The following is a 27180-nucleotide window of genomic DNA, read 5'->3' on the forward strand; positions in this document are numbered from 1 at the left end:
ACAGAGCGTGCCGCAAATCGACACACCTCTCAGTATCCTCCCAAGCAATGTAGTTTAAGAGCAAATAATTCTGAAACGTCTCACTTGACAACTCAAGTCGTACACTCGAAACCAATTTGGTAAAGGGAGACTAATATTGGTGATTGGAAATATTTGGTGTGCAACTTGATATTGCTGGACACCGGAGCAGAAAACGAGATTGGATGCACAGACCTGGTCTGAAAGGATGGCCGATCGGCTGTGGGAGGCAACGAACTTTTACACTGGCTGCAAAGCTGAAGTAACAGCGGCTCGTTGGTCTAGGGGTATGATTCTCGCTTAGGGCGTTTCATTGAGTGATATGCGAGAGGTCCCGGGTTCAAATCCCGGACGAGCCCTCCTTTTAGTGAAAAGTCACCAATTGGCTTCTGACATGTTTTCAGTGTTGCTGTTGGTGGAACTGAATTTTCTCCAGAGGATGTTTGAGCTCCAGTGGACTCAATGCCGGAGTATCGTCGGCGCAACACACGTGAAGGAAATAAAATGTCTCAAGATGATGAGGAGTTTGAAGCTAAATTTGGATTCTTTTCCAATTCTGGCGGATATTAGATGACGGGATAGAAAGCCACATATCCAAGTTTGCCGATGACACCAAGATGGGCAGCATTGTAAGCAGTGCAGATGGAAACATAAAATTACAGAGAGTTATTAATATAATAAATGAATGGGTAAAATTGTGGCAAATCGATATCAATTTAGTCAAGTGTGAGGTCATCCACTTTGGACCAAAACGGATAGATCGGAATACTTTGTAAATGGTGAAAAGCTCGAAACAGTGGAGGTCCAAAAAGACTGATGTGTCCATCCAAACACATCATTAAAATGTCATTGACAGGTACAAAAAATAATCAAAAATGTTAATGAAATGTTGGTCTTTATATCTCGAGGACGAGAATACAAGGGGATAGGCATTATGATACAGCTATACAAAGCCCTGCTTGGACCACACCTGAAGTATTGTATTCAGTTCTGGGCAACGCACCTTCGGAAGGATATATTGGCTGTGGAGCGAGTGCAGCTTCGGTTTACTGGAATGTTACCTGGACCCCAAGGGTTAAATTACGCGGAGAGATTACATAAACTCGGGTTTACCTCGAATTTAGTAGATTAAGAGCTGATTTGATCGAACTTTTCAAAATATTAAGGGGAACTGATGGAGTAGATAGAGAAAAACTATTTCCGCCGGTTGGGATGTCCAGGACTTGGGGACATCGCCTAAACATTTGGGTCAGGACTTTCAGGAGTGAAGTTGGGAAACACCTCTGCAAGCAAAGGGAGGTGGAAGTTTGGAACTCTCTTCCGCAAACGGCAGTTGATGCGAACTGAATTGTTAATTTTATACCTGAGATTAATCGATTTTTGTTAACTGATGTTATTAAGCGATACGGGGCTAAAGCGATTATCTGGAGTTCGGTCACATATCAGCCATGATCTGTTTGAATTGCGGAACAGGCTCGAGGGGAGAAATGGCATACTTATATTCCTCAGCTCCTCATTGGTGAGAATGATTCTGCATTGGCCGGAAATCGAACCAAAGTCTCCCGCGGAATTCGACGCCTGCACAACCAATGCGCGCGTTCTTAATAGCGGCAAGTGTCCATTTGGAATCCGATCTGAACGAACATGCCGTTTACAGCTGCGGTGGCCGACTGTTTCAAGCGTTGGACTCAAAATTCAATTGAGGTTTTCCTGCGCAGGTTTGAATTCTGCTCGCAGAGCAACTGTTTAAAGATCACTTCAGTGCTGAAATAGATTAATTGGAGTTAATTGACCGCATTTATCTCTCTCCCAGAATGAGAGATTCGACAGCGTGGCCGGTGCTTTTAATTAGTGTCAGATCTTCTCTTGCAAGATTTCAAGACCCGAGAAGGAATCTCTCCCAATCAGGAACTTGAATTCTGCGAGTTTGCAAAACCTGACATTTCTACTCTTCATTTTCTTTGCATGCATCTCTCTATCTCTCCCTGTCTCTGTCGTTTGTCTCTCTGTGTTGTCCCCAATGGACTTCTCAGGCTTCCATGAAGGGCGAGAGCTGATCTCACCTGCAATAATATCAGAGAATGTGAAAGAAAAAAAGACGGAGACAGTAGGAAAAGTAAAGGTGCAACCCAGCTGATAAATTCGGAGCTAATGTCTCCACATTCATGGATCTTCGCTCTCATAGTGAATGAAAGCAGCAATTTGAGTAAAGTGTACTTATGGTGGAGTGTAAACTATGACGGTGCCGAGACAGACGACAATGTCGTTTCAGAGTAATTCATTCTGTAAAGTGTTACTTGATAATACAAGTCGTACATTCAAAACGAATTTGATGTTGTTGATATGATATAATTGGTGCAGAACCTGACATTGTTCTACATCGTATATCGTACAAGAAAGCGGAATTGTATGGACATGGTGTTCTGAAAGGATGGCGGATCGGCTGCGTGGCAGCGAAATTTTACAGTGACTGCACGGCTCTGTTGCGAGTTGGTCTTTGGGTCTGATTCTCGCTCAAGGCGTTTCACTGGTTCAAATCCCGGATGAGCCCCGTTGTGTCCCCATTTTTAGTCAAAGATCACCAACTGGCTTCTCATTTCCTTTCAGCGGTGCAGAAGGCAGGTTTGACTTATCTCCAGCAGAGCATGTTTGAGCACCAGAGGACAGAATGCAGAGGGTTTGTTCACGAAAGACACGTGGATGAAATGAAGATAATCTTTCAAGAAGTTGTACAGATTGAACCCGGCACATGAATTTATCCCAATTCAGGCGATCTCATGGGTACAGATAAAAAAGGTAAAGGATGCTGCATTGGACTGCAACCAAACCCCTGGTTTCCCACCGGCAGGCGAGGGTTCTACACTGAACCACCAATGCACGCATGGCTGCAGTTTGCACGTGTAGCGTTGGATAAAAGTCTGGAACATGCAGTCTGGTAGAGTTCCTGTGATAAGCCTGCGCAGTCTGCTCTACAGCCGCGTGCTACCTGTTGGTGACCAAACGAGTGGATCAAGCATGGTCTTGAAATTGACTGAGATTCGAAATCACTTCACACCGCCACTGTAAAATGGTCAAATAAATAACAGCTGTAGTTTCCAAGCAATGTTTACTTCTCTCAGAAATAAAGTTATAATCCAGCCCTATCTGCATCTCACGACATGAGACGAATTTCCTTTAAGCTGCAGCTTAAATTCTGCTCAATCACAGAATTGGAAATTTAGACTATTTTTCTTTGCATGTATCTCTCTATCTCTGTCTGCGTTTCTTCACTTTCGGTGTTGCTCCCTAATGGACTTATCAGGCTTCCTTCAACGGCCAGGTCTGGAAACCCGGGATGGGAAAAGGCTGTCGGTTCTTCGTCCAATTGTTGGATTTCGATGGGATGAGTTTTGCTATTTTCAGTCTCCGTTTTCGGGAAATATAAACCCAGATGGGTTTTCACCTCCTCGGGTCCCGACACCTTCGGGTTATGGGAATGAACCCGATCTATCGTTCGGTCTTAATATCTGTATTCTCATTGTTTAACAATAAAATTACGGGGTTACAGTTATTTTCAGGACACATTTTAGAAATTAACACATAACAGACTTATTCGAAAACTAGAAGCACGTGGGATTAAAGGGCCGGTGGTCACGTGGGCAAGTAATTGGCTGAGGGATAGGAGGCAGAGATTCGTGGTGAACGGATGTTTTTCTGACTGGGGAGAAATATGCAGTGGAATCCCCCAGGGGTCGGTATTAGGGCTATTGCTTTTCTTGTTATATATAAATGACTGGGATGTGGGAATTGGGAGTACAATTTCGAAGTTTGCGGATGATACATAACTTGGCAACGTAGTAAATCGTGAGCAAGATAATAGCAGACTTTAGGATGAGATGGACAGACTGGTGAAATGGGCAGTCACGTGACAGATTTAACGCCGATCAGTGTGAAGTGATGCACTTTTGGAAGAAGAACATGGAGAGGCAGTATAATCTAAATGGAACAAATTATGGGGGGTTCCAAGAGCAGAGGGACCTGGGTGTTCATATTCATAAAACAACGCAAGTTGATAAGGTGGTTAAGAAAGCGTATGGGATACTTGGCTTTGTAAACAGGGGCATTGAATACAAAAAAAAGGAAATTGTACTAATCCTTACAATCAGTGGTTAGGCCTCAGCTGGAGTATATTGTACAGGTCTGGGCACCACACTTTAGGATAAAAAGGCATTGAAGAGGATTCAGAGCAGGTTGACCTGGATGTTACCAGGAATGAGGGACTTCAGTTCCATGGAGAGATTGGAGAATCTGGGATTATTCTCCTTACAGCAGAGATGATTAACGGGAGACCTAACAGAGATATTCAAAATAATGAGGGGTTTTGAAAGAGCAAGTTGGGAGAAACTGTTTCCTCTGGCAAGTGGGTCGGTAAACAGAGGTCACAGATTTAAAATAATTGGCAAAAGAACTAGAGGGGAATTGAGGAGAATTATTTTCACACAGAGGGTTTGATAAGATCAGGAACGCACTTCCTGACAGGGTGGTGGAAGCCGATTCCATAGGATCATTCAAAAGGCAATTTGACATAATTGAAGAAGACGAATTTGCAGGATTATTGGGAAAAATGTGGGGTGTGAGTTTAATTTGGACAGGTCTTAGAAAAAGCCGGCACTGGCACGACGGCCGAATGGCCTCCTTCTGTGCTGTAAGATTCTATGATTCTATGATTACCTTCTGAATCATTGCAATTGAAGCTATTCAGTGTTGAGCAACGAAGAAAATTATAACCGTGATATTCTGCTTCTCCATTCCCTTATGAATATCGCAGATTATAATGTCCAGGCGGGGGTGGGTCTGAATGGGGGATAGAGTGCGGAGATTGGAATTTCATCCGAGCAGAATGAACTTGGTCTCATCAGTTTTTGTTATTTTTCCGACCAGTTGCCCGAAGCAGGTGGTGAACCGTTTTCTCGAGAGAGGATCGTCATTTCAGTTCAGAAGGAAAAAGGTATCAAGAAAATCGGGTAAAACGCACAGAGAATGATCCGGGACTTACAGCACATCCATTTTTTAACAGACACAGACACGCAATGATCCGGACATAAATCATAATTATGGTACATACGTTTCTCTGACGATGGCCATAAGATTTACTCTTTTTACAATGACACCAATCTTCAATCTGATACTTCGCGACCAAACAATCTCAACACCTTCCTGGAAGGAACTGTAGCTGATTTCAGCAAACAATGCACAACCCTCCGTCTGCCGTTTCGAGAAGGATGGGACTTTCACCAGACATTCTTTCACGAATGAGAGGAACAAAACTTAAACACAATAACGACGAAGATGGGACTTGAAGCCACGCTTGCAGAGCACAACAGATTAACAGGTCATCGCCTTAACCTCTCTACCACCTCGTCGCATGGAGAAATGCGTGAAAGCCCCTTTATTCAAAATGAAAATACTGACTCTGTTGCCAACCTGAAACAGAAACTGTAAATGTGCGTATCCTCAGCAGGTCAGGCAGAATCTTTAGACATAGAAACAGAATTAACGTTTCAGGTCGATGACCATCACATGAGTATTCGAACTCACTCAACTTGCGCCTTGTAGATGGTTGAACGGCTTTAGGGAATTCGAAGGTGAGTCACTTGGCGCAGAATATCCAGCCTCTGTGGCTGGTCCAGTTCTGTTTCTGGTTCATGGTGACCACCAAATGTTGATGGTGGGGGATTCGGCGATGTTAATACCGAATCCCCACAGAAGAGATTTACTGTAAAGATTCCAGGGATGAGGGGCATAAGTTTCATGGATAGATTGGAGAAGCTGGGGTTGTTCTGCTTGGAACAGAGACGGTTACGAGGAGATTTAATAGAGGTATTCAAAATCATGAAGGATCGAGACAGAGTAGATAGAGAGAAACTGTTCCTATCAAAAACCAAAGAACATAGATTTAAGGTGTTTGGCAAAAGAACCAAAGGTGACATGAGGAAAAACTTTTCTGCACAGCGAGTGTTTAGGATCTGGAATGCACTGCCCGAGGGGGTGGTGGAGGCAGATTCAATCATGGTCTTCAATAAGGAACTGGATAAGTATTTGAAACGAAAGAAAATACAGGGCTACACGGATAGGGTGGGGGAGTTGGTCTGTCTGGATTGGACTGGCAGATTGTCGGCACGGACTCGATGTGCCGAATGGCCTCTTTTCGTGCTGTAACCTTTCTATGATTCTATTCTTTGTGTCGGGGGCGATGCAAAGCGACCGGAGCGTGACGTAAATCGACCTGCTCATGTCCATTCCCTGATAATAAATCCTAGTGTGATGTAAAGAAGAAATTCATAATTATGTTACATATCTTTGATATTATACTGACTATAAGAGGTACTCGGTTCACCAGGGCGCCATTGTGCACATTGATTGATACTTCACCGAGATCACCCCTAACACTCCCAACACCTCCGTCTAAGAAACAGTTGGGTGGCAATCCAGACTTTGCTGAATTTTACAATCAGGTGTAAACTAGCAATGCGGAAAAACACTTCTTATTAAAGAAGGGTTTTTGGTGTGGCGGCCAAAATGAAAAACTCGACAAATTCTGGCAGCAGTAAGATTCGAACCCAAATAATTCAGAGTTGGAAGCTCGCATCTTCGACAGTCAAGTTGCTCAAACACATGACAAACCTTTTAGTTCTGATTACAAAGGTCATGCAGCTGGAACGTTCCCTCTGGTTCTTTCTCCACAGGTGCTGCCTGACCTGCTCAGCGTTTCCAGCATTTTCTGTTTTCATTTTTGTGATTTCACAATGGCTGTTTGCCTGAAAACACCCAATTTGACCCAAGAACGCAGCTCGCACTTCACTTTCCTCACGCGCTTAAAGTCTGCCGTTTCCGAACAAAATTCCCCTCTTCGCCGAGCTTTCAAAGGACCTTTCGCTCACGGCCAATCTCCTGTAATCGATACCTTTTCACCATTGCCGCTCTTTTCATTTCTCCTCATTCCTTTTGAATCAGATATTTCCACAGACCTATTAAGATCAAGCGGAACATTTCCAACTTTACTGCACCGCCCAGATTGCCAAAAGTGCACCTTTCAGCCGTCATTCGCAGCTATGTCGCGCCGCCCGTCTCTCCCGCACATCAACTGCTCGGGGAAAAGCTCCAACGACCATGAAAACAAATCCCAGTTCTTCAGTTAACATCCCCCGTGTCACAAGATACCCCATGGAAATTCCACGGAAAACTATGCCGCTGTCCTTCGGAATGCCAGACCTGCTTTCTTTGTGCTTGTCTCTGGAACAGTCACGCAGGTGGAAATGTTTCAAGGCACAAATGAACGGGCCATGTGCCCCCGAGGAACAGCGGTCGATATAGAGCAATCATAAAGGCGTAAGAATGTGAAGGTGAATGTTAGAGTAGCAAGGCCGCAGTAAAGTCTCAATGAAATGGACCATTATTGTGGAAGGAAGAAAAAGCTGGAAGAAGCGGCGGGTCTGAATTTTGGATCATCCAGCAGAGACACATGAGGGAATAAAAACAGGATACAGATAAAGGTGCTGGAGGCAGAAAGAAAAAGAACGAAATAAGAGGAATGAAAAGAGAGTGACTTAATTGAGAGCGAAGAGACATTAATGTGTAGACATTGGCTGCAGCAGCTGGGTTGCCCCTTTACTTTTCCTCCTGTCTCAATCTTTCTTTAACCTTCTCTGCTGGTGTTGCAGGATCGATCAGCCAACGCCGTTCAAGGAAGCCTGAGAAGTCCATCGGGGGACAACACAAGAGACAGAGACAGGGAGAGATAGAGAAATACATGCAAAGAAAATAAGGATTATCAATAGAATCATACAATCATAAAATGGTTACATCATAGGAGGCTATTCGGTCCATCGAGCCCGCGCTGGCTCATTGTAAGACCGATCCAGTTAGTCCCATTCCCCCGCCACTTCCCGGTAGCCCTGCATTTATTTCCCTTCAAGTATTTATCCAATTCCTTTTTGAAAGTCACGATTGAATCTGCTTCCACCACCCTTTCAGGCAGCGCATTCCAGATTATAAATACTCACTGGGTAAAAAAAGTGTTTCCTCATGTCGCCTTTGGTTCTTTTGCCAATCACCTTAAATCTGTGTCCTCTGGTTCTCGATCCTTCTGTCAATGGGAACAGTTTCTCTTTATTTACTTTATCTAAACCCTTCATGATTTTGAACACTTCTATCAAATCTCCTCTTAACCTTCTCTGCTCGAAGGAGAACAGCCCCAGCACGGGGTAAATGCGGTCAATTAGCTTCAATTCATATATTTGTGCATTAAACAGCTCTTTAAACATTACTGTGACATTATGGTAGCGCGGCCACGCGGTCTAAGGTGTTACATTTAATTTCTATGGAGGCGTGGGTTTGAATCCCAATGCTCTTAGAATTTCTGCCAATGTTTATTTTGACCTGTTCACAGAAAACCCGATTGTCGTGCGATGGAGCAGAGGATGTGAAAGAAGCTGAAAGTGAAAGTGCAGATATTATTTTCATCACGGGGACAGGACACGTTCCCACAGGTGAGGGCCGCTCACCTTAATATTCCATCCAGCAGAGTGGGACGGGTGATCAAAGTGACCGGGCTCTTGCGGCGCGATCAGTCAGTGGGCGGTCCTTATATGACAGTCCAGGGTCGGGAAATGGCGAGGTTGTTAGTTGACTCTCATCGAGATCAACCAATCCTTTTCTTTGTGAACATTTCGAACAGAGTAGAATGTGCAATTGGTGTGTTACAAAATGCATCTAGTTATTTGTTCAGCCATGTGGTTCCTCCGGCCTACGCTGTTGCAAAAACAGATGAGATGTTTAGTTTTATTAGTTTACAGGAAGGAGGCTGCGGAATTGGAGCCACAAACCGTGATTTTGATCCATCTACAAAATATGGGATTTAACTGGAGCTTTAAACCAGCGGGTTAGACCGCTCAGTCACGATACTTGAATTCTTGCGATTTTCAGGAGCAACAAGAGGGTTGTTTCCCTTCTTTGATGAACATTCGTGATCCTGTTGTGGTTTTGCTGCAAAGTTCTAATTCCCACCACCAAAATTGAGCCCTCAACTTCAACGGTAGTCAAATTGGAATCCACAACTTTGGAGCTGGTGATTTGAAGTCCAACGTGCGACCCATTGCGCCACAAATCGGCTGTCGATTATGTGATTTCACATTACCCATTTGCTGCTTATGACTTTTTGCTGCGGTGGAGCAAGTGGTTGGAAAGCTCAGTGGGGATTCACAGCAGCTCCTGAGAAATCGACACAGCGACGGTTTCTCCAATGCCGAGTGAGCTGTCTGTCTGTCTGTCTCTCTCTATTCGTCTTGCTCTCTCTCGCTTTCATTCTTGAGCTCTTACTCTCCCCGTTCATTTCAAGAAGGCTGGAATACAAAGGGGTGGAAGCTATGTTACAGCTGCACAGAGCTCTGGTGAGACCTCATCTGGAGGACATCATTCAGTTCTGGGCACTCCACCTCAGGAAGGATGTGTTAACCTGGAGGCTCGAGGGACTGAATGGCCGATTCCTGTTCCTATGCTCCAATAAATGAAAACATAATTCAAGTATAGAGACCCTAATGTATAAGGGTATCCGTTCACCACTACTCTCTGCCTCCCATTCCTGAGCCAATTAGGTGCCCACGTTACCACAGGTCCTTTAATTCCACGTGCTTCTAGTTTTCGCATAAGTCTGTTACGTGTTAATTTCTAAAATGCGTCCTGAATATAGCTGTAACCCCGTAATTTTATACTTAAGCAATAATAATACGGATGTTCCGACCGAGCGATAGATTGGGTTCATTCCCATTACCCGGAGGTGACGGGACTGAGGAGGTGAAATCCCATCTGGGTTTATATTTTCCGAAAACGGAGACGGAAAATAGCAAAGCTCATCCCGTCGAAATCCAACATTTGGACTGAAGATCCGACAGTCTTTTCCATCCCCGGTTTCCAGACCTGGCCGTTCAAGGAAGCCTGATAAGAGAGAGAAGAAACGTAGACAGCGATAGAGATATGCATGCAAAGAAATAAAATAGTATAAATCTCCAAATTCTGTGATTGAGCAGAATTTAAGGTACAGTTTTTTTGAAATTCTGTCTCAAGTCGTGAAATGTTAAAGGTGAACATTGGGCTGGATTATCCCTTAACCTCTGAGAGAAGTAAACACTGCCTGGTAATTACAGCTCTTATTTCTTTGACTGTTTCACAATCGTCGTGTAAGCTGGTTTCGAGCCCCCAGTGAATTTCACGACCATGCTTAATCTATAAGTTAACACAAAGGCATCGCGCGGCTGTCGAGTCGATTGCGGACGGTAATCACAGGAACTCTGCCAGAGTGCATGTTCTAGACATGTATCCAAAGCTACACGTGCTGCCTGCAGCCGTGTGTCCATTGGTGGTTCAGTGGTGGAACCCTCGCCTGCTGGTGGGAAACCTGGGGTTAGTTTCCAGGCCAATGCAGCATCCTTTACCTTTTTTGTTCTGTCCCCATGAGATTGTCTGAATTGGGATAAATTCATGTGCCGGCTTCAATCTACAACTTCTTCAAAGATGATCTTCATTTCGTCCACTTGTGTTGCATGGACAAACCCTTTGCTTTCTTTCCTCTGGTGCTCAAACATGCTCTGCTGGAGATAAGTCAAAACTGCCTTCCACACCGCTGAAAAGATGTAAGAAGCCAATTGGTGATTTTTGACTAAAAATGGGGACATAACAGGGCTCATTCGGAATTTTGAACGATTCGAACTTCCTGAGCGACATTCAGACCCAAAGACCAACAAGCAACAGAGCCGTGCAGCCGCTGTAAAATCTCGCTGCCACGCAGCCGTTCCGCCATCCTTTCAGAAGGCTCTGTCCATACAATCCCGCTTTCTTCTACGATGCACGATGTGGAGCAATATCAGGTTCCACACTGATCATTTCATATCAACAATATTTCTCGCTTATTATCAAATTTGCTTTGAATGTAAGACTTGCATTATCAAGTAACACTTTGCAGAATGAATTGCTCTGAAACAACATAATCGTCTGTCTCGACATCGTCATAGTTTACATTCTACCATAAGTATAGTTTACTCAAATTGCTGCTTTTAATCACTATGAGAGTAACATAAATGTACATATGCAGTGCCTGTACGCACTAGTATTGGTGGCTCTGGGATAGAATTCTGGCCTCTGACACGGATTCGATTCGCGGACAATGCATGAACGTTTCATGTTTTGCACCATATTAGGAAGATGAGTTTAGCCACTCGAGCCGGTTCCGCAATTCAGTGAGATCATGGCTGATCTGTGACCTAATTCCATATAACTGCCTTCGCTCCGTATCCCTTAATACCACTGGTTAACGAAAAAATCTATCAGTCTCAGGTTTAAAATCAACAATTAAGGTAACACTGTCGCTTGCAGAAGAGAGTTCCAAACTTCTACCCCCCTTTGCTTGTCGAAGTGTTAACTAATTTCACTCCTGAAATTCCTGACTCCAATTTTTAGGCCAGGTTCCCGAGTCCAAGACATCCGAACGAGCGGGAAGAGTTTCTCTCCATCAACACCAACAGTTCCCCGTAATATCTTGAAAACTTCAATCAAATCAGCCCTTATTCTACTAAATTCCAGGGCATACAACCCTAGTTTGTGTAATCTCCCCTCGTAATTTAACCCTTGGATTCCAGGTATCAATCTAGCAAAATTACACTGCACTACCTCCACGGCCAAAATATCCTTCCTAAGGTGCGGTGCCCAGAATAGAACACAGTACTCCAGGCGTGGTCCAACCAGAGCTTTGTCTCGCTGTCCCATAATGTCTATCACCTTGTATTCTGGTCCTTCAGGTATAAAAGCTAGTTTTCCATTAGCCTTTTTGATTATTTTCTGTACCTGTCCATGACATTTTAATGATCTATGTATATGGACCGCTAAGTCCCTTTGGAACTCCACGGTTTTGAGCATTTCACCAGTTAGAACGTATTCTGATCAATGCTCTATAGGTCCAATTTGGATGACCTCACACTTACCTAAATTGAAATCCATTTGCCACAGTTTTGCCCATTCATTTATTATATTAAATACTCTCTGTAATGTTCTGCTTCCATCTACTTTGCTTACAGTGCTGCCCATCTTGGCGTCATCTGCACATGTCGCTCTCTATCCCGTCATCTTATATCAATGAGACCGACTGCACTGGGGTAAATTCACATTCAGCTTCAATCTCCTCATCATATTGAGACATTTATTTTTTCACCTGTGTTGTGCCTTGGAAATTTCCGCACTCTGTCCTCTGGAGCTCAAACATTCTCTGGATATAATTCAATTCCACCAACAGCAACATTGAAAAGATATCGGAAGCTGATTGGTGACTTTTCACTAAAAGCACAGAAAGAGGAGGGGTCATGCGGGATTTGAAGCTGAGATCGCGCGCGTATCACATAACACAACCCTCCAAGCGAAAATCACACCCCGAGACCAACAAACCGCTGATGCTGAAGCCGTGGAGTCAGTTGAAAGGTGCGCTGCCTCCCACAGCCGATCGGCCATCCTTTCAGACCTCTTCTGTCCATCCAATCTCGTTTTCTGTTCCGGTGCATAGCAATATCAAGTTGTACATTAACTATTTCCAGTCACCAATATTAGTCTCCGTTTAACAAATTGGTTTCGACTGTACGACTTGAATTATGAAGTAAGACGTTTCAGAATTAGTTGCTCTGAAACTACATTGCTTGGGAGGAGACTGAGAGATGTAGATAAACAGCAAAACCTTGGAGTGCATGTCCACAGATCCCAGAAGGCAGCAGAACAGCGAGATAAGGTGGTTAAGAAGCCATAAAGAATATTCTCCTTTATTAGCCGAGGCATAGAATATAAGAGCAGGGGAGGTTCTGGTAGAAATTTATAAAACAATAGTTAGGCCACAGCAAGAATACTGCGTACAGTTGTGGTCACCACATTACAGGAAAGATGTGATTGCACGAGAAAGGGTACAAAGGAGATTTAAGACAATGTTGCCAGAACTGGAGAATTTTAGCTATGAGATTAGATTGGATAAGCTGGGGTTGTTTGCTTTGGAACTGAGGAGGCTGTTGGGAGATTTAATTGAGGTGTATAACATTATGACGGGCCTCGATCGAGTGTATAGTAAGGACCTATTTCCCTTCGTAGGGAGGTCAATAATCAGGATACATCAATCTTATGTAATCGGTAGAATGATTAGAGGGGAGTGAATTTTTTTTTTCCATCCAGAGGGTGGTGGGTGTGGGGGTCGGAAAATCACTGCCAGAAAAGGTGGGAGAGGCGGAAACCCTCATCGCATTGAAAAATAAAAACTTCAATATGCACGTGAAGATCCATAACCGACAAGATTCGGGACCAAACGCTGGAAAGTGAGATGAGGCTCGGTACCGATTTTTCGGCCGGCACAGGCACGATGTGCAGAATGGCTTCCTTCTTTGGCATAACTTTCTCGGATTCTATGATATAATTGCCGTCTGTCTCGGCATCGCGATAATATACACTCGACCAGAAGTATACTTTAATCAAATTGATGCTTTGTTTCACTGTGAGAGTGAAGAGACATAAGTGTGTAGACATTAGCTGCAGCAGCTGGGTTGCACCTTTACTTTTCCAACCGTCTCAGTGCCTTTTTTTTACCTTTCTCTGCTGGTGTTGCAAGTGAGATCAGGCTTCGCCGTTCAAGGAAGCCTGAGAAGCCCGTCGGGCACAACAGAGAGAGAAGAGACAGAGACAGGGAAAGATAGAGAGATGCATGCAAAGAAAATAAAGAGTATAAATGTCAGGTTTTGCAAACGACCAGAATTTAAGTTACAGATTGGGAGAGATTCCTTCTCGGGTCTTGAAATCTTGCAAGAGAAGATTGGACGCTCAATTAAAAGCACCGGCCACGTTGAAGTATCTCTGATGCTGGGAGAGTTGTAAATGCGGTCAATTAACTCCAATTAATCTATTTGAGCATTGAAGAGATCTTTAAACAGTTGGGGGTTGCGAGCAGAATTCAAACCTCGGCTGGAAAACCCAAATGGGGTTTTGAGACCAACGCTTGAACCACTGGGCCATCGCAGCTGTGAACGGCTTGTTCGTTTAGACAGCATTCCATATAGGAGCATGTAACTTCTACAACAGCAAGCATTGGTGGTTCAGGGGTAGAATTCTCGCCTGCCACGCGGGAGACTCGGGTTCGATTCCCGGCCAGTGCACGATCGTTTTGCATTCTGCACCAAGGAGGAACTTCGGAACAGGATTGTGGTGTTTGGTCCGTCGAGCCTGTTCCGCAACTCAACACGATCATGGCTGAGTTGTGACCGAAATCCCTGTCCCCGCCTTCGTCCCATATCTCGAAATATCTTTGGTTAACAAAAATCGATAAATCACGAGTTTGAAATTAACAATTGAGCTCGCATCAACTGCTGTTTATGGAAGAGAGTTCCAAACTTCTCCAACCCTTTGCTTGTCGAAGTGTTTCCTAACATCACTCCTGAAATTCTGACTCTAATGTTTAGCCGATGTCCCCAAGTCCTAGACACCCCAACGAGCGGAAATAGTTTCTATCCATCTACCCCATCAGTTCCTCTTAATATCTTGAACATTTCGATCACATCAACCCTTAATCTACTAAATTGAAGGGAATACAACTATAGTTTGTGTCATCTCTCCTCGTAATTTATCGCTTAGAGTCCAGTTATCTTTCTAGTAAATCACACTGCACTCCCTCCAAGGCCAATATATCCTTCCTAAGGTGCGGTGCCCAAAACTGAACACAGTACTCCAGGTGTGGTCCAACCAGAGCTTTGTGTAGCTGTAGCATAATGTCTATTCTCATCCTCTAAACATATAGGCCACCATTCCATTAGCCTTTTTGATTATATTCAGTTCCTGTCCATGACATGTTATTGATCTATGTACATGGACACCGAAGTTCCTTTGGAACTCCACAGTTTCGAATTTTTCACCTTTTATAAAGTATTCTGATCTATCCTTTTGAGGTCCAAAGTGGATGACCTCACACTTGCCTAAATTGAAATCCATTTGCCACAGTTTTGCCCATTCATTCATTCTATTAATGACTCTCTGGAATTTACCAGAATGATACCCAGACTTCAAGGGTTAAGTTACGAAGAGAGGTTACGCAAATTGGGGTTGCATTCTCCAGAGTTTCGAAGGTTAAGGGGTGATCTGATCGAAGTTTATAAGATATTAAGGGGAACAGATAGGGTGGATAGAGAGAAACTATTTCCGCTGGTTGGGGGTTTTGGAAGTAGGGGGCACTGTCTAAAAATTAGAGCCAGACATTTCAGGAGCGAGATTAGAAAACATTTCTACACACAAAAGGTTGTAGAAGTTTGGAACTCTCTTCCGCAAATGGCAATTGATACTAGCTCAATTTATAAATTTAAATCTGAGATAGATAGCTTTTTGGCAACCAAAGGTATTAAGGGATATGGGCCAAAATCAGGTATATGGAGTTAGATCACAGATCAGCCATGATCTTATCAAATGGCGGAGCAGGCACGAGGGGCTGAATGGTCTACTCCTGTTCCTGTGTTCCTATTCCTATATAATCAGCACTGCTTATAACGCTGCCCATTTTGGTGTCATCGGCAAACTTCCATATGTCGTTCCCTGTCCCGTCATCCAATATCAATGAGACCACCTGAATAGGGGGAGATTCACATTCAGCATCAATCTCTGCATCATCTTGAGACATTTTATTTACTTCACATGTGTTGCACTTTGGAAACTTCAGCACTCTGTCCTCTGGAGCTCAAACATGCACTTTAATCCGACCAACAGGAACACTGAAAAGATGTCAGAAGACAATTGGTGAATTTTACACTCAACGTAGCTGAACAGCAAGAGCTTATTGGGGATTTTACACCGGGACTCTCAGATATTAATCAACCAAAGCCACCGAAACAAGAATCATACATCAAGACCAACCAGACGCTGTTACTTACGTCATGCAGCTAGTTTAAATTTCGCTGTCTCCCATAGCCGATCGGCTACCCTTTCAGACCTCTTCTGTCCATCCAATCTCGTTTTCTATTCCGGTACACAGCAATATCAAGTTGTACACTAACTATTTCCAGTCACCAATATTAGTTTCCCTTTACTAAATTGGTTTCGTCTCTACGACTTATATTGTCAAGCAAGACGTTTCAGAATTAGTTGCTCGGAAACTACATTGCTTTGGAGGATACTGAGAGGTGTCGTTGAAAAGAGAGACCTTGGAGTGCATGTCCACAGATCCCTCAAGATAAGAGGAGAGGTGGTTAAGGTGGTTAAAAAGGTATAAAGGATACTTTGCTTTATGAGCCGAGGCATAGAATGTAAGAGCAGGGAGGTTATTCTGGAACTGAATAAAACACTAGTTCGGCTACAGCTGGAGTATTGCGTACAGTTTTGGTCACCACATTACAGGAAAGATGGGACTACACTCGAAATGGTACAGAGATTTACGACGATGTTGCGAAGAGTGGAGAATTTTGGCTATGAGGATAGATTGGATAGGCTGAGGTTGTTTTCTCTGGAACCGACGAGGCTGAGGGGAGATTTAATTGAGGTGTATAAAATTATCACGGGCCTCGATAGAGTGGATAGGAAGGACCTGATTCACGTAGCAGAGAGTTCAATAAAAAGGGTCATAGATTTAAGGTAATTGGGAGAAGGATTAGAGTGGAGCAGAGGGGAATTTTGTTCCACCCAGCGGGTGGTGGGGGTCTGGAACTCACTGCCTGAGAGGTTGGGAGAAGCAGAAACCCTCATCGGGTTTAAAAAGCACTTCAATATGCACTTGAAGAGCCGTAACCGACAAGACTACGGACTAAACGCTGGTAAGTCGGGTGATGCTGGATATCTCTTTTCCGGCCGGAAGAAACATGATGGGCCGAATGGCCTCCGCTAACGTAAATTTTAATGATTCTATGATATGTTTTGCCGTCTGTCTCGGCATGGTGATAACATACACTCTCCCAAAAGTATACTTTAATCAAATTGGTGCTTTGTTTTACTGTGAGAGCGAAGAGATCTTAATGTTTAGACATTGACTGCAGCAGCTGGGTTGCACCTTTACTTTTCCAACCGTCTCAACCTTTCTTTAACCTTCTCTGCTGGTGTTGCAGGATCGATCAGCCGTCGCCGTTCACGGAAGCCTGAGAAGTCCATTAGAGGACAACACATGAGACAGAGACAGGGAGAGATGGAGAAATGCATGCAAAGAAAATAAAGAGTATAAACAGAATCATAGAATCATAAAATGGTTATAGCAGAGAGGGAGGCCATTCGGCCTATCGAGCTCGTGCCGGCTCGTTGTTAAAGCATTCAAGATAGTCCCATTCCCCCGCTCCTTCCCGTTCGCACTGAATTTATTTCCCTTCAAGTATTTATCCAATTCCTTTTTGAAAGCCACCTTTCAATCAGCGCATTCCAGATTATAACTATTCGCTGGGTAAAGAACTGTTTCCTCATATCGCCTTTGGTTCTTTTGCCAATCACCTTAAATCTGTGTCCTCTGGTTCTCGACCCTTCCGCCAATGGGAACAGTTTCTCTTTATTTATTTATCTCAACCCTTCATGATTTTGAACACTTCGATCAAATCTCCTCTTAACGTTCTCTGCTCGAAGGAGAACAACCCCAGCACCGGCTAAATGCGGTCAATTAGCTTCAATTCATTTATTGGAGCATTAAACAGCTCTTTAAACATTACTGTGACATTATGGTAGCGCGGCCTCGCGGTCGAAGGTGTTAAATTTAATTTCTATAGAGGCGTGGGTTTGAATCCCACTGCTGTTAGAATTTCTGCCAGTGTTTATTTTGACCTGTTCACAGAAAACCCGATTGTAGTGCGATGGAGCAGAGGATGTGAAAGAAGCTGAAAGTGAACGTGCAGATATTATTTTCATCACGGGGACAGGACACGTTTCTCACCTTAAGATTCTTTCCAGCAGAGTGGGAGAGGTGATCAAAGTGACCGGGCTCCAGCGGCGCAATCATTCAGTGCGCGGTCCTTATATGACCGGACAAGGTCGGGAAATGGCAAGGTTGTTCGTCGAGTCTCACCGAGATCAACGAATCCTTTTCCTTGTGAACATTTCGAACGGAGCTGAACGTATAATTGAGTGTTCCAAAATGCATCAATTATTTGTATCGCCACGTGGTTCCTCTTGTTGCAATATCAGATGAGATATTTCGTGTTATTAGTTTACAGGAGGGAGGCTGCGGTATTGGAGCCGCAAACTATGATTTTGATCCATCGACAAGTTATGGAATTTAGCCTGAGCTTTTACCCTGCGCGTTCGACCGCTCAGTCACGAAACTTTCCATCTTGCGATCATCAGGAGCTACTTTCACAGGAATAGAATTACTGCAAGCAAGAATTCTACCCCTCAAGCACCAATGCTCGCAGGCAGCAGGATGCATGTGTCCAGTTAGAAACCTGTCTGAAGGAACATGCAGTCTGACAGAGCCGGAAGTCCAGCAGATTGACTTTTGCGGTGAGCAGATGATGTGCCTCCATCTTGAGAGTGTTTCGCCAATCCAGCTCAGAGTGGATTAAGCATTATAAATTCGGGTGGGACAGGAGCCACTTTTATATGATGAAGTGGAGGGGGTTATTTCCCTTCCTTGACGAGCATTAATGATCCTGTTGCGGTTTAGCTGCAAAATTTCACTTCCCAGCGCCGAAATCACCGAACCCTGAACTAAAATTCAACGATGGTGAGATTCGGACACACAACCTTTGCAGTGATTAGAAGAAGTCCCACGTGCTACCCATGGCACCACAAATCGGCTGTCGATTAGGTTATTTCACGTTACCCATATGCAGCAAGTGGATCAAAAGCTCAGTGGGGATTCACAGCGCTCCTGAGAAATCGACACAGGGACGGTTTGTGCAATGCATAATCCTCTCTCTCTCTCCCATTTGCTCACTCTCGCTTTCTCTCTTGAGCTCTGACTCTCCCCGTTTATCTCAAGAGGGCTGGAAAACAAGGGGTGGATGTTATGTTACAGCTGCACAGAGCTCTGGTGAGACCCCATCTGGAGGATTGCATTCAGTTCCGGGCACCCACCTCAGGAAGGATGCTCGAGGGGCTGAATGGCCTACTCATGTTCCCAAGTTCCAATGAATGGAACAATAATTCAAGTATAGAGACCCTAATGTCTCAGGATGAGTGAGTGAAGAATGTTTTCTGTTTGAAGTACTGATTTCATTAATTGAATACTCCCAGTGTCCTACCTCATTGCAGCCCAGGCCGGACAAACTGCTCGCACAAAGTGGCATTTTCTGATTCGATCACGCTGCGTTTTGACGTTGAGTCAGATGTCTGTCTGTCTATCTGTCTGTCTGTTTATCCGTCTGATTGGGACTCGGCCTTATTCTCAGGCCAGGCTTTTTGTTTGCTGGCTGCAGGCCTCGCTCCCCGACTGACTGAACAACTACCGGGCCGTGTGTCAGAATCAATGACTGTGACTGACTGTCTGCCCATTTATGGCCACATTTCTGAGTTCCTGCCTTCGCTCTGTGTCGCAGGCCTGTCTCTGTCCCTTAGGATCACAACACACCCACAAGCTTCACGACTGAACGCAGGTTTGGACAGTCTGTCCTCGCAGGTCCTTCGGAAGCTAATGATTTTGAACTGAATTATTTTTCCTGAGTGACTTGTGAAGTTTGGTTCAGTGATATGTTTGCGAAAGAGAACGGAGGAAATAGTTAGTGTGCAACTCGACATTTCTCTACATCGGAATAGAAAACGTGATTGGATGTATAGAAGAGGTCTGAAAGGATGGCCGATCGGCTGTGGGTGGCACCGAATTCTGCAGTGGCTGCAGTGGTTCATTACCGGTAATGAAAATGAGGTAATATACTACCACAAGGTGCCGGTGAAAATCATTCAATTTCCCAAACTTGACCCACCGAATCAAATGAAGCTGCTGGGAAAGCTACAAGACAACGCCGGTCTATCGGGCATCGTTTGAAGCAACTGGCAGTTTAAAGTAGCATCTACAGCCATGTAAGTACTGCCATGTGCCGCTGCGATCGCCGAGTGGTTGAAGCGTTAAATTCAAGATCAAATGGAGTTTTCCTTCGCAGGTTTGATTTCTGCTCGCTGAATTATTGTTTAAAGATCCGTTCAATGCTCAAATGAATGAACTGGATCTAACTCCCTTCATTTATCTCTCTCAGAGCATGAGAGATACTCGAGCGTGGCCGGCGCTTTTAATTGGGTGCCCAATGTACTCTTGCAAAATTCAAATACACAAGAAAGAATCTTGCCCAATCTGCAACTAAAATTCTGCTACTTTGCAGAACCACCCATTTATAAGCGACTTTATTTACATGAATCTCTCTATCTCTCCTTGTCTCTTGTCTCGATGTTGTCCCCTGATGGACTTCTCAGGCTTCCTGGAACGGTAAAGGCTGATCTAACCTGCAACACCAGCAGGGAAAGGTAAAGGAAAAAAAGACTGAGACGGTCGGAAAAGTAAAGGTGCAACCCAGCTGATAAATTCGTAGCTAATGTCTCCACATTTTTGTCTCTTCGCCCTCACAGTGAAAGAAAACAGCAATCTGAGTAAAATAGACTCATGGTAGCTTGAAAACTCTGACGATGCCGAGACAGATGCCAATGTCGCTTCAGATGAACTAATTCTGAAAAGTATTATTTGAAAAAACAAGTCGTACATCGTAAACGAAATTAGTAAAGAGAGGCTAATATTGGTGACTGGAAATAGGTCGTGTACAACTTGATATTGCTGTATTTTGGAACAGAAAACGAGATTGGGTGGACAGAAGCGGTTGCAAAGGATAGCCGATCGGCTGAAGACTATGGTGAAATTTTAGACCGGCTGCAGGGCTTTCTAGCAAGCGGCTCGTTGGTCTAGGGGTATGATTCTCGCTTTGGGCGTTTTTCTAATGCGAGAGGTCCCGGGTTCAAATCCCGGACGAGCCCTGTTATCTCACTGCTTTTTCGTGAAAAGTCACCAATTGGATTCTGACATCTTTGCAGTTGTTCGAATTGAATTATATTTGAGCTCCAGAGGACAAAGTGCAGAAGTTTCCAAGGCGCAACACACACGGAGTAAATAAAATGTCTCAAGATGATGTGGAGATTGAAGCTGAATGTGAATTTACCCCAATTTAGGCGGTCTCATTGATATTAGATGACGGGATCGAGAACCACATATCCAAGTTTGCCGATGACACAAAGATAGACAGAATTATAAGCAGTGTGGATGGAAGAATGAGATTACAGAGAGATATTACTCGATTAAGTGAATGGGCAAAACTGCGGCAAATGGATTTCAACATAAGCAAGTTTGAGGCCGTCCACTTTGGACCTCAAAAAGATAGATCAGAAAACATATCAATGGATGTTACTCCAAAAAATTGACCTCATGACATTTTGTGTGGATTCGCTTGTTTCCAAAGTCTGCCAAACTTTTAAAAGTTATCAACGCATTGCAACAGGAACCTTATGGCCCGTACGGGGATCGAACCCGCGGCCTTGGCGTTATTAGCACCACGCTCTAACCAACTGAGCTAACCGGCCATCTATGTAGTTTAGCTTTATGGGCTTACCCGCGTGTTGGGTAGTTTGAGTTTATTTTTACACCAGCTGACAGGGTTTTGCAACGAATATTGAATAAACCACATCCCTTAAACATTGTTACTTGTTTCTGTATATACTGTCGAGGATGTAGATCAAAATTAACAAACAAAGAGCACTTTAATGTAACAAATTAAATTCCGATCAATAATATTTTACTCACAATGAACAGACCATCCATAAAACACTGCCCCGCTATAAAACCTGTGGGCAGGACCCTGAGCTACTGTGAAAATGATATCACCGCAACGTGATTCGATCACGCTGCGTTTCGACGTTGAGTCAGATGTCTGTCTGTCTATCCGTCTGATTGGGTCTCTGCCTTATTCTAAGGCCAGGCTTTTTCTTTGCTGGCTGCAGGCCTCGCTCCCCGACTGACTGAACAACTACCGGGCCGTGTGTCAGAATCAATGACTGTGACTGACTGTCTGCCCATTTATGGCCACATTTCTGAGTTCCTGCCTTCGCTCCGTGTCGCAGGCCTGTCTCTGTCCCTTCGGATCACAACACACCCACAAGCTTCACGACTGAACGCAGGTTTGGTCAGTCTGTCCTCGCAGGTCCTTCGGAAGCGAATGATTTTGAACTGAATTATTTTTCCTGAGTGACTTGTGAAGTTTGGTTCAGTGATATGTTTGCGAAAGAGAACGGAGGAAATAGTTAGTGTGCAACTCGACATTTCTCTACATCGGAATAGAAAACGTGATTGGATGGATAGAAGAGGTCTGAAAGGATGGCCGATCGGCTGTGGGTGGCACCGAATTCTGCAGTGGCTGCAGTGGTTCATTACCGGTAATGAAAATGAGGTAATATGCTACCACAAGCTGCCGGTGCAAATCGTTCAATTTCCCAAACTTGACCCACCGAATCAAATGAAGCTCCTGGGAAAGCTACAAGACAACGCCGGTCTATCGGGCATCGTTTGAAGCAACTGGCAGTGTAAAGTAGCATCTACAGCCATGCATGCAAGTACTGCCATGTGCCGCTGCGATCGCCGAGTGGTTGAAGCGTTAAATTCAAGATCAAATGGAGTTTTCCTTCGCAGGTTTGATTTCTGCTCGCTGAATTATTGTTTAAAGATCCGTTCAATGCTCAAATGAATGAACTGGATCTAACTCACTTCATTTGTCTCTCTCAGAGCATGAGAGATACTCGAGCGTGGCCGGCGCTTTTCATTGGGTGCCCAATGTACTCTTTCAAAATTCAAATACACAAGAAAGAATCTTGCCCAATCTGCAACTAAAATTCTGCTACTTTGCAGAACCACCCATTTATAAGCGACTTTATTTGCACGAATCTCTCTATCTCTCCTTGTCTCTTGTCTCCATGTTGTCCCCTGATGGACTTCTCAGGCTTCCTGGAACGGTAAAGGCTGATCTAATCTGCAACACCAGCAGGGAAAGGTAAAGGAAAAAAAGACTGAGACGGTCGGAAAAGTAAAGGTGCAACCCAGCTGATAAATTCGTAGCTAATGTCTCCACATTTTTGTCTCTTCGCCCTCACAATGAAAGAAAACAGCAATGTGAGTAAAATATACTTATGGTAGCTTGTATTCTCTGACGATGACGAGACAGATGCCAATGTAGCTTCAGATTAACTAATTCTGAAAAGTATTATTTGAAAAAACAAGTCGTACATTGTAAACGAATTTAGTAAAGAGAGGCTAATATTGGTGACTGTAAATAGGTAGTGTACAACTTGATATTGCTGTATATAGGAATAGAAAACGAGATTGGGTGGACAGAAGCGGTTGCAAAGGATAGCCGATCGGCTGAAGACTATGGTGAAATTTTAGACCGGCTGCAGTCTAGGGGTATGATTCTCGCTTAGGGCGTTTTTCTAATAGAATATGCGAGAGGTCCCGGGTTCAAATCCCGGGCGAGCCCTGTTATCTCACTGCTTTTTAGTGAAAAGTCACCAATTGGATTCTGACATCTTTGCAGTTGTTCGAATTGAATTATATTTGAGCTCCAGAGGACAAAGTGCAGAAGTTTCCAAGGCGCAACACACACGGAGCAAAAAAAAATGTCTCAAGATGATGTGGAGATTGAAGCTGAATGTGAATTTACCCCAATTTAGGCGGTCTCATTGATATTAGATGACGGGATCGAGAAACACATATCCAAGTTTGCCGATGACACAAAGATAGACAGAATTATAAGCAGTGTGGATGGAAGAATGAGATTACAGAGAGATATTACTCGATTAAGTGAATGGGCAAAACTGCGGCAAATGGATTTCAACGTAAGCAAGTTTGAGGCCGTCCACTTTGGACCTCAAAAAGATAGATCAGAAAACATATCAATGGATGTTACTCCAAAAAATTGACCTCATGACATTTTGTGTGGATTCGCTTGTTTCGAAAGTGTGCCAAACTTTTAAAAGTTACCAACGCATTGCAACAGGAACCTTATGGCCCGTACGGGGATCGAACCCGCGGCCTTGGCGTTATTAGCACCACGCTCTAACCAACTGAGCTAACCGGCCATCTATGTAGTTTAGCTTTATGGGCTTACCCGCGTGTTGGGTAGTTTGAGTTTATTTTTACACCAGCTGACAGGGTTTTGCAACGAATATTGAATAAACCACATCCCTTAAACATTGTTACTTGTTTCTGTATATACTGTCGAGGATGTAGATCAAAATTAACAAACAAAGAGCACTTTAATGTAACAAATTAAATTCCGATCAATAATATTTTACTCACAATGAACAGACCATCCATAAAACACTGCCCCGCTATAAAACCTGTGGGCAGGACCCTGAGCTACTGTGAAAATGATATCACCGCAACGTGATTCGATCACGCTGCGTTTCGACGTTGAGTCAGATGTCTGTCTGTCTATCCGTCTGATTGGGTCTCTGCCTTATTCTCAGGCCAGGCTTTTTCTTTGCTGGCTGCAGGCCTCGCTCCCCGACTGACTGAACAACTACCGGGCCGTGTGTCAGAATCAATGACTGTGACTGACTGTCTGCCCATTTATGGCCACATTTCTGAGTTCCTGCCTTCGCTCCGTGTCGCAGGCCTGTCTCTGTCCCTTCGGATCACAACACACCCACAAGCTTCACGACTGAACGCAGGTTTGGTCAGTCTGTCCTCGCAGGTCCTTCGGAAGCGAATGATTTTGAACTGAATTATTTTTCCTGAGTGACTTGTGAAGTTTGGTTCAGTGATATGTTTGCGAAAGAGAACGGAGGAAATAGTTAGTGTGCAACTCGACATTTCTCTACATCGGAATAGAAAACGTAATTGGATGGATAGAAGAGGTCTGAAAGGATGGCCGATCGGCTGTGGGTGGCACCGAATTCTGCAGTGGCTGCAGTGGTTCATTACCGGTAATGAAAATGAGGTAATATGCTACCACAAGCTGCCGGTGCAAATCGTTCAATTTCCCAAACTTGACCCACCGAATCAAATGAAGCTCCTGGGAAAGCTACAAGACAACGCCGGTCTATCGGGCATCGTTTGAAGCAACTGGCAGTGTAAAGTAGCATCTACAGCCATGCATGCAAGTACTGCCATGTGCCGCTGCGATCGCCGAGTGGTTGAAGCGTTAAATTCAAGATCAAATGGAGTTTTCCTTCGCAGGTTTGATTTCTGCTCGCTGAATTATTGTTTAAAGATCCGTTCAATGCTCAAATGAATGAACTGGATCTAACTCACTTCATTTGTCTCTCTCAGAGCATGAGAGATACTCGAGCGTGGCCGGCGCTTTTAATTGGGTGCACAATGTACTCTTTCAAAATTCAAATACACAAGAAAGAATCTTGCCCAATCTGCAACTAAAATTCTGCTACTTTGCAGAACCACCCATTTATAAGCGACTTTATTTGCACGAATCTCTCTATCTCTCCTTGTCTCTTGTCTCCATGTTGTCCCCTGATGGACTTCTCAGGCTTCCTGGAACGGTAAAGGCTGATCTAATCTGCAACACCAGCAGGGAAAGGTAAAGGAAAAAAAGACTGAGACGGTCGGAAAAGTAAAGGTGCAACCCAGCTGATAAATTCGTAGCTAATGTCTCCACATTTTTGTCTCTTCGCCCTCACAGTGAAAGAAAACAGCAATGTGAGTAAAATATACTTATGGTAGCTTGTATACTCTGACGATGACGAGACAGATGCCAATGTAGCTTCAGATTAACTAATTCTGAAAAGTATTATTTGAAAAAACAAGTCGTACATTGTAAACGAATTTAGTAAAGAGAGGCTAATATTGGTGACTGTAAATAGGTAGTGTACAACTTGATATTGCTGTATATAGGAATAGAAAACGAGATTGGGTGGACAGAAGCGGTTGCAAAGGATAGCCGATCGGCTGAAGACTATGGTGAAATTTTAGACCGGCTGCAGGACTTTCTAGCAAGCGGCTCGTTGGTCTAGGGGTATGATTCTCGCTTAGGGCGTTTTTCTAATAGAATATGCGAGAGGTCCCGGGTTCAAATCCCGGACGAGCCCTGTTATCTCACTGCTTTTTAGTGAAAAGTCACCAATTGGATTCTGACATCTTTGCAGTTGTTCGAATTGAATTATATTTGAGCTCCAGAGGACAAAGTGCAGAAGTTTCCAAGGCGCAACACACACGGAGTAAATAAAATGTCTCAAGATGATGTGGAGATTGAAGCTGAATGTGAATTTACCCCAATTTAGGCGGTCTCATTGATATTAGATGACGGGATCGAGAAACACATATCCAAGTTTGCCGATGACACAAAGATAGACAGAATTATGAGCAGTGTGGATGGAAGAATGAGATTACAGAGAGATATTACTCGATTAAGTGAATGGGCAAAACTGCGGCAAATGGATTTCAACGTAAGCAAGTTTGAGGCCGTCCACTTTGGACCTCAAAAAGATAGATCAGAAAACATATCAATGGATGTTACTCCAAAAAATTGACCTCATGACATTTTGTGTGGATTCGCTTGTTTCCAAAGTCTGCCAAACTTTTAAAAGTTACCAACGCATTGCATTAGGAACCTTATGGCCCGTACGGGGATCGAACCCGCGGCCTTGGCGTTATTAGCACCACGCTCTAACCAACTGAGCTAACCGGCCATCTATGTAGTTTAGCTTTATGGGCTTACCCGCGTGTTGGGTAGTTTGAGTTTATTTTTACACCAGCTGACAGGGTTTTGCAACGAATATTGAATAAACCACATCCCTTAAACATTGTTACTTGTTTCTGTATATACTGTCGAGGATGTAGATCAAAATTAACAAACAAAGAGCACTTTAATGTAACAAATTAAATTCCGATCAATAATATTTTACTCACAATGAACAGACCATCCATAAAACACTGCCCCGCTATAAAACCTGTGGGCAGGAACCTGAGCTACTGTGAAAATGATATCACCGCAACGTGATTCGATCACGCTGCGTTTCGACGTTGAGTCAGATGTCTGTCTGTCTATCCGTCTGATTGGGTCTCTGCCTTATTCTCAGGCCAGGCTTTTTCTTTGCTGGCTGCAGGCCTCGCTCCCCGACTGACTGAACAACTACCGGGCCGTGTGTCAGAATCAATGACTGTGACTGACTGTCTGCCCATTT

The 27180-nt window shown here is 44.0% G+C and overlaps 7 non-coding genes across 7 annotated transcripts; 4 read left to right on the top strand and 3 right to left on the bottom strand.

Moving 5' to 3' along the window:
- Window positions 1-288: 288 nt before the first annotated feature.
- On the top strand, window positions 289-377 carry trnap-agg (transfer RNA proline (anticodon AGG)). The gene is given in 2 exon segments: window positions 289-324; window positions 342-377. It is a non-coding gene; the product is annotated as a tRNA-Pro (tRNA).
- Window positions 378-14151: 13774 nt separating this feature from the next.
- Window positions 14152-14222, top strand: trnag-gcc (transfer RNA glycine (anticodon GCC)). The gene has a single exon. It is a non-coding gene; the product is annotated as a tRNA-Gly (tRNA).
- A 6668-nt stretch (window positions 14223-20890) lies between these two features.
- On the top strand, window positions 20891-20973 carry trnap-ugg (transfer RNA proline (anticodon UGG)). The gene is given in 2 exon segments: window positions 20891-20926; window positions 20938-20973. It is a non-coding gene; the product is annotated as a tRNA-Pro (tRNA).
- A 526-nt stretch (window positions 20974-21499) lies between these two features.
- On the bottom strand, window positions 21500-21573 carry trnai-aau (transfer RNA isoleucine (anticodon AAU)). The gene has a single exon. It is a non-coding gene; the product is annotated as a tRNA-Ile (tRNA).
- Window positions 21574-24043: 2470 nt separating this feature from the next.
- trnai-aau (transfer RNA isoleucine (anticodon AAU)) lies at window positions 24044-24117 on the bottom strand. Its single transcript has one exon. It is a non-coding gene; the product is annotated as a tRNA-Ile (tRNA).
- Window positions 24118-25995: 1878 nt separating this feature from the next.
- trnap-agg (transfer RNA proline (anticodon AGG)) lies at window positions 25996-26085 on the top strand. The gene is given in 2 exon segments: window positions 25996-26031; window positions 26050-26085. It is a non-coding gene; the product is annotated as a tRNA-Pro (tRNA).
- Window positions 26086-26611: 526 nt separating this feature from the next.
- On the bottom strand, window positions 26612-26685 carry trnai-aau (transfer RNA isoleucine (anticodon AAU)). The gene has a single exon. It is a non-coding gene; the product is annotated as a tRNA-Ile (tRNA).
- Between the last annotated feature and the right edge of the window lie 495 nt (window positions 26686-27180).

The sequence above is a fragment of the Heptranchias perlo genome, chromosome 20, assembly GCF_035084215.1.
Source record: "Heptranchias perlo isolate sHepPer1 chromosome 20, sHepPer1.hap1, whole genome shotgun sequence".
Taxonomy (NCBI): Eukaryota; Metazoa; Chordata; class Chondrichthyes; order Hexanchiformes; family Hexanchidae; genus Heptranchias; species Heptranchias perlo.